The sequence below is a fragment of the Canis aureus genome, chromosome 8 (genome assembly GCF_053574225.1).
Source record: "Canis aureus isolate CA01 chromosome 8, VMU_Caureus_v.1.0, whole genome shotgun sequence".
Classification (NCBI taxonomy): domain Eukaryota; kingdom Metazoa; phylum Chordata; class Mammalia; order Carnivora; family Canidae; genus Canis; species Canis aureus.
This window is the reverse complement of record NC_135618.1, coordinates 29302239-29318382: the sequence shown is the minus strand read 5'-3', so window position 1 is coordinate 29318382 and position 16144 is coordinate 29302239. Positions and strand designations below refer to the sequence as shown.

At 35.7% G+C, this 16144-nt stretch overlaps 1 protein-coding gene across 1 annotated transcript in view; it reads left to right on the top strand.

Moving 5' to 3' along the window:
* OLFM3 (olfactomedin 3) overlaps positions 1-16144 on the top strand; it is a 192919-nt gene that overhangs the window by 55988 nt on the left and 120787 nt on the right. The gene's annotated exons all lie outside the window — the stretch shown is intronic.

Below are 16144 nucleotides of genomic sequence, written 5' to 3'. Positions count from 1 at the left end.
AGAGATGGAAAAGGTTTTAAATGTTTTTTTGTTGTTACTTTGCTTCTTTACATTAACTTTCCACTTATTAAAACTAATTGTTATAACACCACAATAAACCACTGACTCTTAGCCTGGGTTTTTTATCCTGTGGTGTTTAGATACGCAGGGTATTCCTAAATACATTTCAGAATTGTTTCTGAAAGAATATTTCAATTTTGTATACCTGCATGTCTGTTTAGTTTCCTGAGAAGAGGACTTACCACTTCCTTTATCTTTCCAAATATTCTATTACCTAAAGTGGTTAAAACATACTCTGGACATAAGCCCATACTCGTAACCAGGCAGTTGTAATTAGAATCCAAATACTCAATTTTAAAATTCCTTTGACCTTGGGGGATTCCATCTCTCTTAACTTTGATTTCCTTATCTATAAAATTGAGGTGAAAATATTTTCTTGGAAGGGCTATTGTGAATAATAATGAGATGATAAATATGAATGTGGTAAATTATCAAGTGCTTTATACACTTAAGTTATTTTTATTGGTATTTTTTTAAGAGTAAGGGAGTATACCTCTGGTCATCTACTCTGAGAGCTCTTTCTAACAGCTTGAAGAAGCAGCTTATAAAATGCCCTACTTCGAACCAAAGCCATACTTCAGTTTCAGCAAATGTTACTTACGTTTAACTTAGGCATTTCTTTACCCCTTAGTAGATTATAACTCCTAAAATATCATATACTTTTTAAAAGTTTTTAAAATGTCCATGGGCGGGGGTGCCTGGGTGGCTCAGTCGATAAGTGTCTGCCTTCGGCTCAGGTTGTGATCCCTGGTCCTGGGATCAAGCCCCCTGCATAAGGCTCCTGCTCCTCCCTCTACCTCTGCCCCTCATCCCCCATCACTGTTTGTGCTCTCACTCTCAGGCTCTCTCTGTCTCTCTCTCTCTCTCAAATAAATAAATGAATAAATAAATAAATAAATAAATAAATAAATAAATACGATCCTTATAAATAAATAAATAATCCATAAGATTTTAACTTTTTCATTGTTGCTGGATTTTTCCTTCCTTTTATAACCTTGTAGAGGTGACAAAATATATTTACCGCTACTTTTCTAAATTCTAGGCTGTGACTCCTGTAACAAAAGACAGATTAACAAGAGAAAAACATGCACATTTATTTATACCTGCTTTAAATTACACGGAAAGGAAATGAAGAGATTGAAGACTTCAAGAAACAATTAAACCTGAGTGTTTTTCTGCTAAGTTCAATGAATAGTACAGAATCTAGAAAAAATGTGAAAGGACGAAGGAGAAACTCAGCAAGGCCTGTTCCTTCAGATTTCTTTCTGGGTCCCTCCATCTTTGGAGATAAAGATACTCCTTTCCTCCAGGTATACAGAGGGCACCTCTCACATGAGATTTTGATAACCTTCATCAGGAGAAGGTCAGAAAGTCCTTCCTGCACTTGCCATTTCTCAAATTTCCTCAGTTTAAAATATTCACTATCCTGAGATGCCATATTGTGGAGCAGCGTGCCTCTGAATGCCATCAATGCCATCACTAGGTAATAGCTTAAATAAGTGAGGTACCAGAGATAACTTTGGGTCACACTGGCCTCACCAGCTCTATTCATGGACACGAATGAGGTCACATTCATGAACTTGTTATTGCCAAACAATTTGACTACAATCTTTCAGCTCTACCTATAAAATTCTCTTCCCACTGGCATATTTCCAGGAGACTCAAGTGAGATTCTCACAGTCTGTGATTCAGTCTGTGATTCCATCTGGACAACCATCTGCCCATGAAACTCCCTGCTAAGCCACATAGCCTTGGCTACCATGTGCCACAACCATGCTGCTGCTCTTTACTCTCCCTACTCTGATGCTATGGGTCAAGGTTTGCCTTAAACATCTGTGGTCACCGTTCCACCAATGACTCTGTCCTTGCTGTGGCTGATCTCCACTGCAGAGGCAGACTCCTGTCAAACCCATAGGATCTGGGCTCTCAACCTGCTGGTTACTGTATTGTAACCACCATTTCTTTTAAGATTCATTTATTTATTTTGAGTGGGGGGTGGGCAGGAGCAGAGGGAGAGGGAGAAAATCTCAAGAAGACTCCCAGCTGAGCACAGAGCCCAACATGGGACTTGATCCCACAACCCTGACATCATGACCAGCACCTAAACAAAGAGTGGGACACTCAACCGACTGAGCCACCCAGGCGCTCCTATAACCACCATTTTTGATTATCAGTTTTCAAGGCCTGGATATCCAGATAGATATATTTAGATAGATATAAAGTAGGTTAGGTATTGATAGGCCATAGCTATATAGATAGAGACATACATATACATATCCAGTATTTAGTGGCATTCTGGGAATATCAAGGGATGTAGGCCACCAAAAGTATCTGCATTTGCCTCCATCACTACTGAGACTCACTGTTGAACAAAGTGATACATGGGTGAAAAAAAAAATTTAAATCAAGACTTAGATTTGTTCAAAGCTCAAGAGAGGGAATGTGAGAAGGACTGAATACAGAGCTAAAAATGATGTTCTCATGACAGACATATCAACATGCCATGGATCCTGAGGATAGCACTGCTCTATCATAGTAAAAATGAGTAAAAACTAAGAAAGAAAAGTAAGCCCTAAAGTCCCATGTTTTATTGCTGGTCTTTTACTGGCCCAGGTCCCACTGTTTTATACTATTGTCTGACAATGTCTTTCTATATCTTGTTTCTGAGTGCTGGGGAGAAGACGTGTACTCACCTATCACAAATACATTCAGATCATTTCTAAACTCCTTTGGTCCCATATAAATTACCACACCCAGGTGTGTATGCTTATGAATTTTGGATCAACTTAAGATGGAAACATACAACAGACTGTATACTTTTCACATTTAGTTACCTGATTCTAATTTTACCACGATTTTTATAGATTATGGATTAGTGCTTTTTATGATTGATTTAAAATTAGATGAAAATTATGTAACAGAAAAGCTAATCACTACAAGGATAGAGGCTGTGGTAACACCTGTTTATTATTAAGGTTGATCATCCAAAATGCTCTAAAATTAAAGTGTAACCTCCCACTAATAACAAAACAAAACAAAGTAGCAACCACAAAAGACTTCTGTTCCAACCTTGTTTGAAAACTCTCACCACTGGGAGCCCACCGGGAGCTTTCTTCTTAAGGAAGTACATCTTTTTTTTTTTTTTTCTTTTTTTGAAGACCTTATTTTTTAAGAGCAGCTTTAGGTTTTACAGTAAAGTTGAAAGGAAGGAACAGAGATTTCCTACACTCCCCTGTTCCAAAAACATGCATAGCCTCCTCCATTATCAAAATCACTTACTACAGTGATACACTTTTTACCAAGGATGACCCTACATTAACACATCTTAATCACTCAAAGTCCATAGTTTACCTTAGAGTTCACTCTTGGTATTGTATATTCTGTGGGATTGAACCAACATGCAATGACAGAGATCCATCATTACAATATATAGAGTATTTTCACCGCCTTAAAAGTCCTCTATGCTCTGCGTATTTATTCCATTATTACCCTCCCACACCAACAACTGACAACCATTGATTTTTTTAGCCTCCATACTTTTCCCCATCTTTTCTTAATAGTCTAGTTGATATAAGTATCTTTGTAATGGTCCCAAGTCTGCCTCTCTTAACTTTGCCTTCTGAAGCAACACACAGAGTCCACCTATTTATCATATTAGCCTTTCAAATACTTAAGATATCCTGCACCTTATGAATTTTATTTTTTGTTCCAAGGAGCGTCATCAGTATCCTCGCCTTTATGAAGATACACTCAAATTTGCAAATAAGGTTCTTAAAGAGTGTGATTTAGATTTATATCTATAATTGTGAGGCCTGGAGGGCATGGACTGTGTATAATCCTCTCTGCAGGTCCAACATGTCTTTCCACTAAAGAACAATGCACACATTTGTTGGATGAACAAATGAATAAAAGAAGCTACTTTCAAAACATGCTTCTAATAAATTACCTTTAGCTCTTTACTTCCCTATATTATATGATTTCTTCACTCGATTTGAACTTTGAAAGATATCTATAAACTAACAAACACACCAAGAGTGAGTTCATTTCTTGAGAAAAAAAATTCTAGGAGACTCAGTATAGGAGCTGCCGTCTTTCTCTTTACCTGCTATAATACTGGATGGTGTTTGTGCCAGTCATGAACTGGCTTATTTTTTAAATACAGTTTTTGGTTTTGTTTTTTTTTTTTGTTTTTTTTTTTTCAAGGCATTGCAGGGATTTTACAGAATGAGGCCTACCTTGGCATTATAATGGATAAGAAATACTAAAATTAGGACTATACAACAAAACAAGGACAAGAAGAACTGCTCTTCTCTCCAGTATCAGTCTCTCCACCAGGACTCCAGGTGGGCAGGAAATTTACCTTACATAGAGAGGGGCAAAGCATCTGCGATTTATCCTGGCAAAGACATTGATTCTTAGAATGGGAGGATGATCTAGACGAATACTTGACAGAGAGACTCCAATTTTCTCCAGCCTCAGGGAAACTTGTTACAAATACCTTAAGAGACGCAGCTGTAAGGAACTGAGAGTGAATCTAATAAGAGTTTCCTCTAATATGTTCCTGGGAGCAATATAAGAACCTGAGTGAATGGGAAAACTCAGCAGGACCCCAGTAACCTTTAACACAAGTGGGCCAAAGCCTCTCCTCCTCTCTAGCAAAAGCAGCATGTGCTGTGATGTGTACAACATTAAGGAATGTTTGTGCTGATGATCTTGAGGAACTAGGAACAGCCAAGTTACCACTCAGGGCCAGGTAAAAACTGAGTCACAAAGCAGGCTGTCAGGAAATAGAGCAAAAATAACCAAAGTGAAAAGAGGTATATGAAATCGGTATACGAAAATAAGTATATGAAATTACAAATACGGAGTTCCAGAATTAGATACACTAACTTCAAATCATTAACTACTTACTAGCTGGGTAACAACTGGATAACATCTTAACCTCTCTGCTCTTTATTTTCTTTCTGGGTAAATTGGGGTAATAATAGCATCATAATTTTGTTGTGAGCACCAAATAAATTCATTTAAAGTATTCTGAATATATTGAGCACTCAATAAACATTACCTACTCTTAGTATTATTATCATAATGTAAAAACACCCAAATCTTCTATTAAAGGGGCTAGTCTTAGTAAAAAAAATGGTAAAGCAATCCACTGTAATGATAAGCAGCCATTGAATTATACATGTAAGAGAAAATGAGGAAATGTCCATTCTTCCATCCACGTATGCACCCATTTTTTTTACATTTGAATAGCTGTTATTATATCATCAAATATTACTTAAAATTTTCTGTCATAATATTTCTTAAAAGGGCAGCCCTGGTGGCTCAGCGGTTTAGTGCTGCCTTCAGCCTAAGGTGTGATCCTGGAGACCCGGGATGGAGTCCCACGTTGGGCTCCCTGCATGGAGCCTGCTTCTCCCTCTGCCTGTGTCTCTGCCTCTCTCTCTCTGTATCTCTCATGAATAAATAAATAAAATTTTTAAAAAATAAAGAAATAATGTTCCTTAAAGTAAAGGAACTTGGATTTTTCACTCCAACTCTCCCACCTTCTTAGACTAGAATGAAAATAAAACAAAGAGAAAGACCAATTTCTCTATATAGAAAGGTGGCATATATTCAAAGAGTTGTCACCTGAACCCAAGTAGCATGAGAAAGAGGCTTGAGAAACTATAAGCAATGGTTCTAAAGCAAGGTCCGAGAAGATAATAGTAATCTGAAACCAAAGAGCATGGAAAACAAATTCTCTCAGGAGAAGACATGGTTGATGGGGGTTTAGATAATAATAGCAAATTATTTAATATTCAGTTTTTTTTTTTTTCATTTTGCGTTCTGCAGAATGCACATTCCACAAACGTCATCCTTGCCTCTAATCAACACAGCTCTATGTTAGTGTTACTTGGGGTGAATTGAAGGAGATAGAACTCTGTTCCATGTTTGGATCAATATGGCACAGAAGGGAGAATGCAATGATGGGGACAAAATATAAGGAGATTCAGATTTGAGTAATAACAGAAAACTGAAGTGAATCCCAGGTGCTGGATAATAGGCGGAACCTTTGAGAAGTTATTGGAATTTCTACTCTGAGTAGTGCAATCAAGCCATTTTATTACTAATTACAGGTAGGATTTTCCCACACAGCTGGAAGAATAGAGGCAAGAGGCCATTCACTAGCATCCACCAAAGTGAGTGGTAGACATTTTTGTAAGTTCTTATATGGAAGTGAGCATTTCTCCTATTACAGAGGAAATATTCTTAACTTTGGAGGAGGGAGAGTGAGTTTCATATAATATGTCCTAAGACACAATGACATCTGAAATATTTTGTGAGATAGGTAGGGATTACCTTGGGAGAAAATAAGATATTTATACCATGTAAATAACATGAACAAAGACTCAGAAACATGACAGCAAAAAGGACTAGGAAGGTTATGCATCCCATAAACAGCCTATCCTAATACATGATTCCCATTTATTTTATGGGAAAATTAGAATATAAGTTTGCTGTTATTATAAATTTATGAATATAGATTACATATAGAAATTATTTAGAAAACATTGTGCCTGGGAGCATTGGATTATATTATTTCTAAATTATTTCCATGCCTATTAAAAAGAAGTTTCTGGGGTGCCTGGGTGGCTCAGTCAGTTGAGCATCTGGCTTAGTTTTGGCTCAGGTTATGATCTCAGAGTCATGAGATTGAACCCCATGCTAGGCCCCCTGCTCAGCAGGAGCCTTCAGATCCCACCCTCTCCCCCTCTGCTCCACTCCTCCTGCCCCCAACCCTGCTTTCACTCTTTCACTCTAAAATAAATGAATAAATCTTAAAAAAAAAGTAGTCTCTCTTACAGTATGCCATATGAGTAAAAGAGCCTTCTGATGATTCCATTCCACCTAGATCTTTGAGTCTTCTAGATGAGATCCCAACTATTATGAAACAGAAACAGTCCATCCTCCCAGTAACCTTCTCAATGTCTGACCTATAGCGAAGATGAAAGATGTATGATGTGACTCTTTTAAGCCATTAAGTTCTAGGGTAACTTGTTATATAATGAGAGTAATCAGGACAATATAATTAAATATTTACAATCAGGACTAATCAAGAAATCCAGGTACATGTGATCACCATATCTGCAAACTATCTATACTATTATTATATTTATATAGCACTTACAGAAGTCACATCTATTTTTCCATTTAAAGGAATATAATACAGTTCCTATAAGCTCCGAATCTGGAGTCTGACTACCTAGGTTTAGAATCTTGCTAGCCATACACCACTTGTAGGGCCTTAGAAGAATTAATTAATCACCGTATGTTTACTTCTTCATCTATAAAATGGGCATAAAAATAGTGCCAACCTCAGAGGGTTGTGATGAGAATAAGGTAGCTACAACATGTAAAGCCCTTACAACTTGACTGGCACATAGTAAACGCTTATTAACTCACTGAATGTTAGCTACTATTATTATATTCTTTGATTTGCTCAATAATACTGTGAAATTAAGTGTGAATATTATTCCAACTTTATAGGTAAGAAATTGAAGCTCAAGAAGAATGAATGTTTTGTCCAGACATGTAGCTAATAGGTAGCAAAGCTGGAAGTTAAATCTTAGTCTTATGACTCCAGATCCTATTTTAAAATGCATACTCTTGGGTTTCACAACCGTCTTATGAATTAGAATGCAGATTAGTCCACTAATCTAATTTTTAAAAATTTAAATTATTCTAGAAGGTTCTTATGCCCTGGTAAGTCTGAATCCCCCTGTATATAGTCAATATAGAAAATGTAAGATTTCCACCAAAAATAAATTTTAAAATCAGTTTTTCTTTTTGAAAGCTTTACAGCAAGAAAATAAAAAGCCACTCTCTGCACTTTTCATTAAGATAATCCATGCCATGTATATTTTGCCATGAGATCCTCAAGTACTTAACACAAACATGCTCTGTAGAAAAACAAGTGTTTCCTTAGCTGACTACGTGAAAACAAGATGATGAGCCTGTCCCCAAGTGATAGGTTGCCTGTTGCTTTTTTGGCAGGGATAATTTGCCCTAAGGTTTTAATTTTTTTTTTTTTTTTAGTATAGTTGATGCAGAATGTTACAGTAGTTTCAGGTGTATGACATAGTTATTCAACTTCTTTCTACTATGCTATGCTCACAAGTGCCATAAATATTTTGAATCTGTTTCTCTGGCTGCCCACAAAGTTGTAGAAGTTTCTTGTGCTTACTTTCCTGATACAGGCTAAACTCCAGGAACCCCAGTAGATTGACAGTTTTTATTAAGAGTTGATATTGATGAGCTCTCCACAAGATACGTTAGGGGCACAAATCAAAACACCTGTGGATTTTGGCAAGCATGAGCAGCTTCCAATCTTTTCCCACTTCTCATTAAGAACCAGGCATCTGCTCAACATGGCTATGGGCACCTTTATCTCATTTTCTCTACGAACTCTAACTTGGACTCTATTGTGTATTCTATTTGTGACTGCTTGCACAGCAACATCATTGCATTGACAATGGAGGCAAGGGAAGGGACACAAGGACAGAAGCACTCACCAAGGGATACTTTTCAAAATGTGTGAGAGCAAAAGGGAAAGGGCAGAGGCAGAGAAAGGGCAGGGGAGTAGATTTCTCCCCATTGGAAAGGTTGATTTATATGAAGGTCGTCGTCTTAAGCAATAAGGAAAAAAAACCCTCTTTTTTGGCCTTATGCATCTTTATTATAGCTCAGTGCTTTAGTGTCAGACAAAAATGTATACTTGGTGGAGGTCATGAAGAGCTTATTAATGAAATAGAGACAGGTGATTTCGTTTTTGCTGATCTAGTTTGTAGACAAAAACTCCTTGAAAGTAACCTAAAACCAGAAGGCCCCTGAAATATTTCCATATAATATTTTATTTATAACGACTACTTTGCATGGCACTTATTATACTTGGTTAAGACTTACCATTAATTATAGAAAATAATTACGAAACAAATATCAATGTGTCTGAAATCCTCTGAAATATTGCAAAATGCACATTCCTATTGACATAAATGATTTCTCTAGGTCCCATTGTTTTGGTAATCCCTTTCAAAGCTAACACAGAATTGATTGCTTTGAATAAGAATGCAGAAAACCTGGCTCCTAGCTCAGCCACTTACTAACCATAATTATTTAAATGTCCTAAGATTTCATTTTCTCATCTGTAAAGTAAGGATTTTAAAAGCAGCCTCCTCTATGAAGATACTCTGGATCTTCCTTTTGTGGAATTGACCACAGTGTTCTTTAAAGCCTTGCTGTAACCTAAAAATCCTTTCCATTATATCACCTATCATAATTTTTGCTTCCACCCATGCTATACACTGCATAGCTGTGCAACCAGGCAAACAGTGGGCACCCAGTACATTCTTGTATATAATGAATGAATGAATGAATGAATAAATGAATGAATGAATGAAATCTTGTGCAAAACACTTATGAAGTGCATTCTAATTACCACCATTTTATGGAAAATGAAGCTAAAGCTCCAAATGTTAATCATCTGCTTAGGATCCAGAACTAAAAGACAGAAAAGCCAGGGTTTAAATTTCAATCTTGTAACCTCTCTCTACTTTGCAGACTTCAGCATGGTATAGCTTCCCTTCAGAAAGCTCACAGAGCATTTTATGCTTTGCCTGTGATCACTATTAAATTCTTTCTTGCACTGTGAGGTGACAATGCTTGCCTCATCCATTAACTAAATTCCAGATTCCTTAAGGACAAACCACACATTACTGATCTTTGTGTTTGAATTCATAATGCCTAGTTTAATAAATATTTGTGGAATTGAGAAATTTAGCTTTCTAAAGAGATTCCAGTGATCCTTCTGGGTTGTTTTAACTGCAACTCTATCTGTGGGGGAAAAAATGGATTAAATGATTTCCAGCAGTAAGATTATTATGCCTCTTTTTATAGCAAATTCAAGGTCCCTTCCATTCTCTTACGTTTATCACAGAATTTTATGTGGTTTCTGCACAAATATGACTTTTTTCCTCCTTCATCTATATATTCTATTTTGCAGAATTACTAGAAACTATGAAATAATTTCTCATAAATTACCCTCTGTTGAAAGTCTTTTATATGTGTACCTTATAATTTGTAAACAATCTTGAAATATGATCTTAGAACATTTAGAACAAACCAAGCAAGAAAGCATTATTGGGATTACTTATTTTTCAAAGGACATGGGGAAAATCTATTCTCTCCAATTTACTGGTAATTTTTTGATATTTTAGATGAATTTCAAATAAACTTTATTTATTTTGTATGGCAGAAAGTTTGAACTGTACTATTATGACCTCTGCATGTAGTATTTTAAATTTGATTTTATAGAGTTCTAAATGGTTTCCAAAGTTATTTTTAATTCATGTGAATTACCTGAATTGGAGGTCCATTAACTTTCATTAGGCAGTCTCAGGAGCTGAATGCTGGCAAGATGCCAAACTCTCAGAGCCTGAGGGGTAGAGATAGATGATAAGAGACTACCAAAGTGGAGAGACTAGAAATAAAGACAAACCCCCACTAAGAGCCCAGCCCACTTCCTCCTTTGCATTCAAATTAATGAGACTGCAACTCAACTAGGACTTTTGGCATTAACTTGTCGGGATCAAGAAAGCTTAGTGCAAAGCAAAAGGTGGGTTTCCCAGGATGCCTCTATGTTTGGACCATACTTTTGGTAGAGTGGTATTACTCCAATGCTTCCGGATTTTGCTCGTCCAAATGTAGCAAAGAAACAAAAAAGATGATTACACTGGGAACACTTATGACATTTTACAATGCCAGGATGATGGAATATCTGCTTAGTTAAGAAGTTTTACCTGCACAGCGCTGCCACTAGGAATCCATCACTAATGAATTCAGGCCCATATATCATAGCTAGAAAGCATGTGACAGTTTGAGTACAATCCAAGTCCTGGCATTTCAGGATTGTACGCTAATTTCCATCAGAATTTCTCAGGATGTGCATGATCTTTATAGAGAAGGGGCAGCTTGCAAGTGAAGACATAAGAACAATGGATTATGATTAAAATGCAAAACAAAACAACGTAACAAAAGCTCTCATGCTTAGATCCAGGTCTATTAACATTCTAATCTCAGGTCAGTTATTTCCGTACAGGTCTTGTGTGAGTAAATTTAATATCTCTGAGCCTCAATCTTACCAACTAGAAATGGATGCAATAATACCCATGTTTTTGTGTTCTTTTTAGAAAAACTAAATTAGAAAATGACTATAGTGACAAGCATATAATAGGCCTTCAGAACGTGGTATTATGCTGCTGCCTCTGCAGTTGCAGATATTACCTAAACAAAGAGTTACCCTTTATTATGCCCTTGGAATCCCTGTGCCAGAAGAAAACATAGGGAATGACTGTGAAATTCTCAAACTCTATGGCTTTTCTCCAGCCTTCTGTATTAAAGAGTGGAAAAGTGCTTATCCTAATCTAACAATGCAAATGGTTCCCATATGAGCTAAGATTTCACAAGGTCTCTAAAGACAGCCTCAAAATTAGTTGTGGCAGCTTCCTTTAATGTTATCATTCATTTGCTCATCATTCATTCATTTGCTCATCATTCATTCATTCCAAAATATTTACTAAATATTAAATGTCTTCTGTGAGACAGGTGCTGTGAAACACAAGAGTGAGTAAGATAGAAACAGGGCCTGCTTTTTTACAGTTTATACCGTCTCACTCTCTCCTCATGTTGACCTACTATTAATTTTGCAATGATATCATTTTCTAATTACTGAAGATATTTATATTCCTTTTTTTTTATATTCCTATACAAAATTCAAAAGATATAGCATAGAATGAAAACTTTTTTATCTCGTTCTTTGCAAAACTATCCAGCATGTATTTTTCTCCTTTCTCTAATCTCTCTTCCTATATATTTACATATAATTATTTTTTCAAAGACAGCATTATATTATATGGTCTTTAATATTTAGCATGATGATTAAGTCACAGTAGTTACTCAGTATTTCCTTTTTAATAAAGTTTGCAGGCTCTGAATTAACTTGAATTTAAAACAAAGGGAGTTGGGAATAAGTATTTAGATTTTAAAAAAACCAAATAGTCCTTGTGGAGTCATGAACGGAAATTTTCCACAGAGCTGCTGCTTTAACTTGATTATCCTCTTACCAGATGGTCATTATTCCCCAAATCTTAAAAGATGGACTGACTTTTTCAGACAGACTTCTTAAAGAAAATTTCCAATGATGTGATAAATCTTCCTCGATTTTGCCAAGAAATGTTTGAATGGATTATTTTTCAGAAGAGGATTTTTAAAAAACCCATTCTAGATTAATAGAAAGCTGCTTCCTTTCTGTTTCATTCAGAAAAATTTGAATAACAAGTCAAAATCATTTTAGAAAAAAAATGTCATTTTATATCAGACCATTTCAGGCAGTTTTTACCTTTTTTCTCACAATTCCTTTCTAGGCCTTTACAGCATAGGGTTATAGAGTGCTGTCATTTTCAGTCCTTCTATCTATTTTTTAAAAAGCAAAAGTGGTTATATGTAAAAAAAGAAAGCCATCCTTCCTTGGAAATAGGCTAAATAATTTTTAAAAGAATTCAAGCTAAGTATGGCTCTCAAAAGCTTTTCAATCCCAAAGAATGCCCTTGCCTTCACTTATCAACAGGCAACGCTAAAATTAAAGGACTACTTTTTAAAAGATGCAATAAAAACAGTAAATTTTCTTTTAATCTAGACTTGGAAAACTTTATTCAGTTCCTATTTTTTTTTTATGTTCTACTATATTTGAGAGACAATTGTCAACCATATGTGAAATGTAAACAGCTAATTTTACTGTCCATCTTTATGGATTAATAGACTCATATAGACACCAGAAATGGTTGCAAGTAATCCTCCCCTCTGAGTAAGTAAAGAAACTCAAGGAAATGACCAGAAAAAAAAAAAATTAATACCTTCAATGTGCCAGTTACTCTATGAGGTGCTTTATTTATTTGATCTCATTTAAATCTGATAACCAACTTGAAATCAGTCATTAAGCCCAGTTCATGATGACTTGTCCAAAGTCACAAGGTGATTTAATTGCAGAACTTAGATTTTTCCTGGAGACTTCTTTTATTTTTTTAATTTTAATTGGGGGTGTGCACTGAAGGAGAGGGAGAACGAGAATCTTAAGCTGGTGTTATATCCAGTTCAGAGCCCAACGTGGAGCTCGACCTCAAAACCCTGAGATCATGACTTCAGCTAAGATCAACAGTTAGATGCTTAAACACTGAGCCACCTTGGGGCCCGAATGGACATTTCTACCTTAATACAGAGTTCTTGGGGCACCTGAGTGGCTCAGCCGGTTGAGCATCTGCCTTTGGCTAGGTCGTGATGCCAGGGTCCTGGGATGGAGCCCCCTATTAGGCTCCCTACTCCTCCAGGAGCCCACCTCTCCCTCTGCCTCCCTCTCTCTGTGTCTCTCATGAAGAAACAAATAAAAAAAAAAAAATACAGAGCTCTTCATGTTATACCAGGCTGACTTGTACCATTGATTAATCAAAGGCTTACATGAATATTGTGACAGACTGAATAGAAATAGTTTGGAGAACTAAACTATGCTATCAAATATAAGTGATTTATAAGACTAGGCACTATATAATTTTGTCTGTGATATAGACTCCCTATTAGACATAGATTAGATATCATCCCTATTTTAGTACCATCTCTATTGCCACAGAGAGGTTTATGACCAAATAGTTCAACGTGCTTGAATATATGACTTAATTGGCATAAGCCTACAGCAAGAAAATTCTAATATTTTTATGGTCTAGTTCAATTAAACTAACCTAAGCTTTAAATATCGAGCTACTTATTATGAGCAAAGAGTATAGCATATTTACTGCTCTATTCTTTAAAATAATTACTCAGGTTCAAATCTAGACTTTGCCACTTCTTTGACTATCTCACCTTACTTCTTTTCATCCTTGACACTTGGGTCAGAGTTATTTTCTTAAAGGATGTGACAAGATATATTCATCAAAGATTTACTAAGCATCTACATGGGCTAAGGCCAAGTGCTGGGTACTGAGAGTATAACAGGGATTAGGATTTGTCAGAGTTCTCTAGGAGCTTACAGTATAGTGCAGGAAACAGACATATAGAGACAATTACAAAACTCAGTAAAAGGGGAGGGAGAGATAAATAGTTGAGGCAAGGGGACTGTTAGAACAGTGAAAATACTCTGTATAATAGTATAATAACAGATGCATGTCATTATACACTTGTCCAAACCCATAAAGTATACCCTAATGTAAACTATGGACCTTGGATGATGATAATATGCCCATGTAGGTTCATTATTTGTAATAAATATGCTGTACTGGTGGGGGATGTTGATAATGGAGGAGGCTATACATGTGTGGGAGACAAGTGTATGGAAAGTCCTGGTACCTTACTCTCAATTTTTACTGTGAATCTGAAACTTCTAAAAAAAAATTAAGTCTTAAAAAAATAAAAATGAAAACCTAAAAAGCTATATATATAAAAAAAAACCTTCTGTGGTGGGTACTATGGTAGAACTAAGTACAACATACTATGGAATATGGAAATACATGAGAAGTTACCTAATAAAGACGTGGAGAGTATACTAGGGCTTCTCACAGAAAGTGATATTTAGTTTCAAACACTTCTACTTTACATAGGTTAATTCTCACCTGTTTTCTACAAGGTAAATACAAATATTTAAGAAAAAAGTAAAAACAAATATTTAGGTACTTCACTACCTGAGTGTATTCCATCTATGTAACATTATCTCCCACCATTTCCTCTCCTGCACCCTGTCACCATATAGTACTATTCACTCTCCCTCCCAAACAGCCCATGTTCTTCAAAAACCCATAACCTGGTCTTACTTCTTATCTCTCCCTCCTTCCTCAGCAGAAATGCATCTTCTCATCCACTCAGGCAAAAGCTGAATGTTTCATACTCTATTTCACATCTTTCCACTTCTTTCTGTCCTAAGATATTTGTCCATTCTGCTGTGATCCTCCAGTATTTTGTACACATCTATACTATAGTGCATCTCACATTGCAGTACACAAATTTACTACAAACTTCTTTAGTATCTTACACATCTATGAATTCCCAGCTCCTGAACACATTACTTGACCTATACCAGGAACTAAAAAAGTATTCACTGAATTTGGAATAATTAATCTCTCTTCTTAAAGGGCTTTGATCTGATCAGAGATACAACATCTATAGAACTGTAGTGCTAGAATAAATAAATACCAAAGTTTAAAATAAACTTTCATAAAAACTAAATTTAAAAGTTTAAGAAATAGCTTTTGGAGTGTGACTTGGAGGGTGCAAGTAGAACTATTTCATTTGATTTACCCCAGATGACAGTGTTATACAGAATTGTCAATATATCAAATAAGGGTTAATGAGAAAAGCAAATATACTTTGCAAAGATATATTGTATCATACAAGTGGAATCTGCTACAATGCAGTTAATTTTCCAGATCTCAAACTGTAATGATGTATTGAATATGCATTATATTCCTATTAAGCTCCATGTCACTCTTGCTTCATCATTTCTTTGTTACTATGAATTGGATGTGGAAACCAAAGCAATACACTTAATCTCTTATTTGTAGAAAGAAGAGCTACTAGAATTGTGAAGTCTTCTTTGGTTTAATAGTATGCTTTTTATCTTTGTGCCTACTGAAAAGTCAACAAAGGTGATTTATAGCCACTACTGTGCAAAGACTTTACTATAAACATTTTGATAATCAATGTAAAATTTATATATTAATGTCCTTTTGTGTTTGAATTTAACAAAACTAGTTGACTTCCTAAGTTAAATATGTGCAATAAAAACATTCTCATAAGGTTGTATTTTGTCTCCAGTATCATTTCTTAGGTAATGAAAACAATTTTCCATTCCAAATACTGGTTTACTGTACTTGGGACCATGGTCCAGCCTCATAGGTAGTGTTAACATTAAAGACATCAACTGGAAAATTTTGATACCTGATAAATTAAACTCAATTATTATGTTTCAAATTTTCTATTAGTACAGTTTTACCTTTGAAGAAAA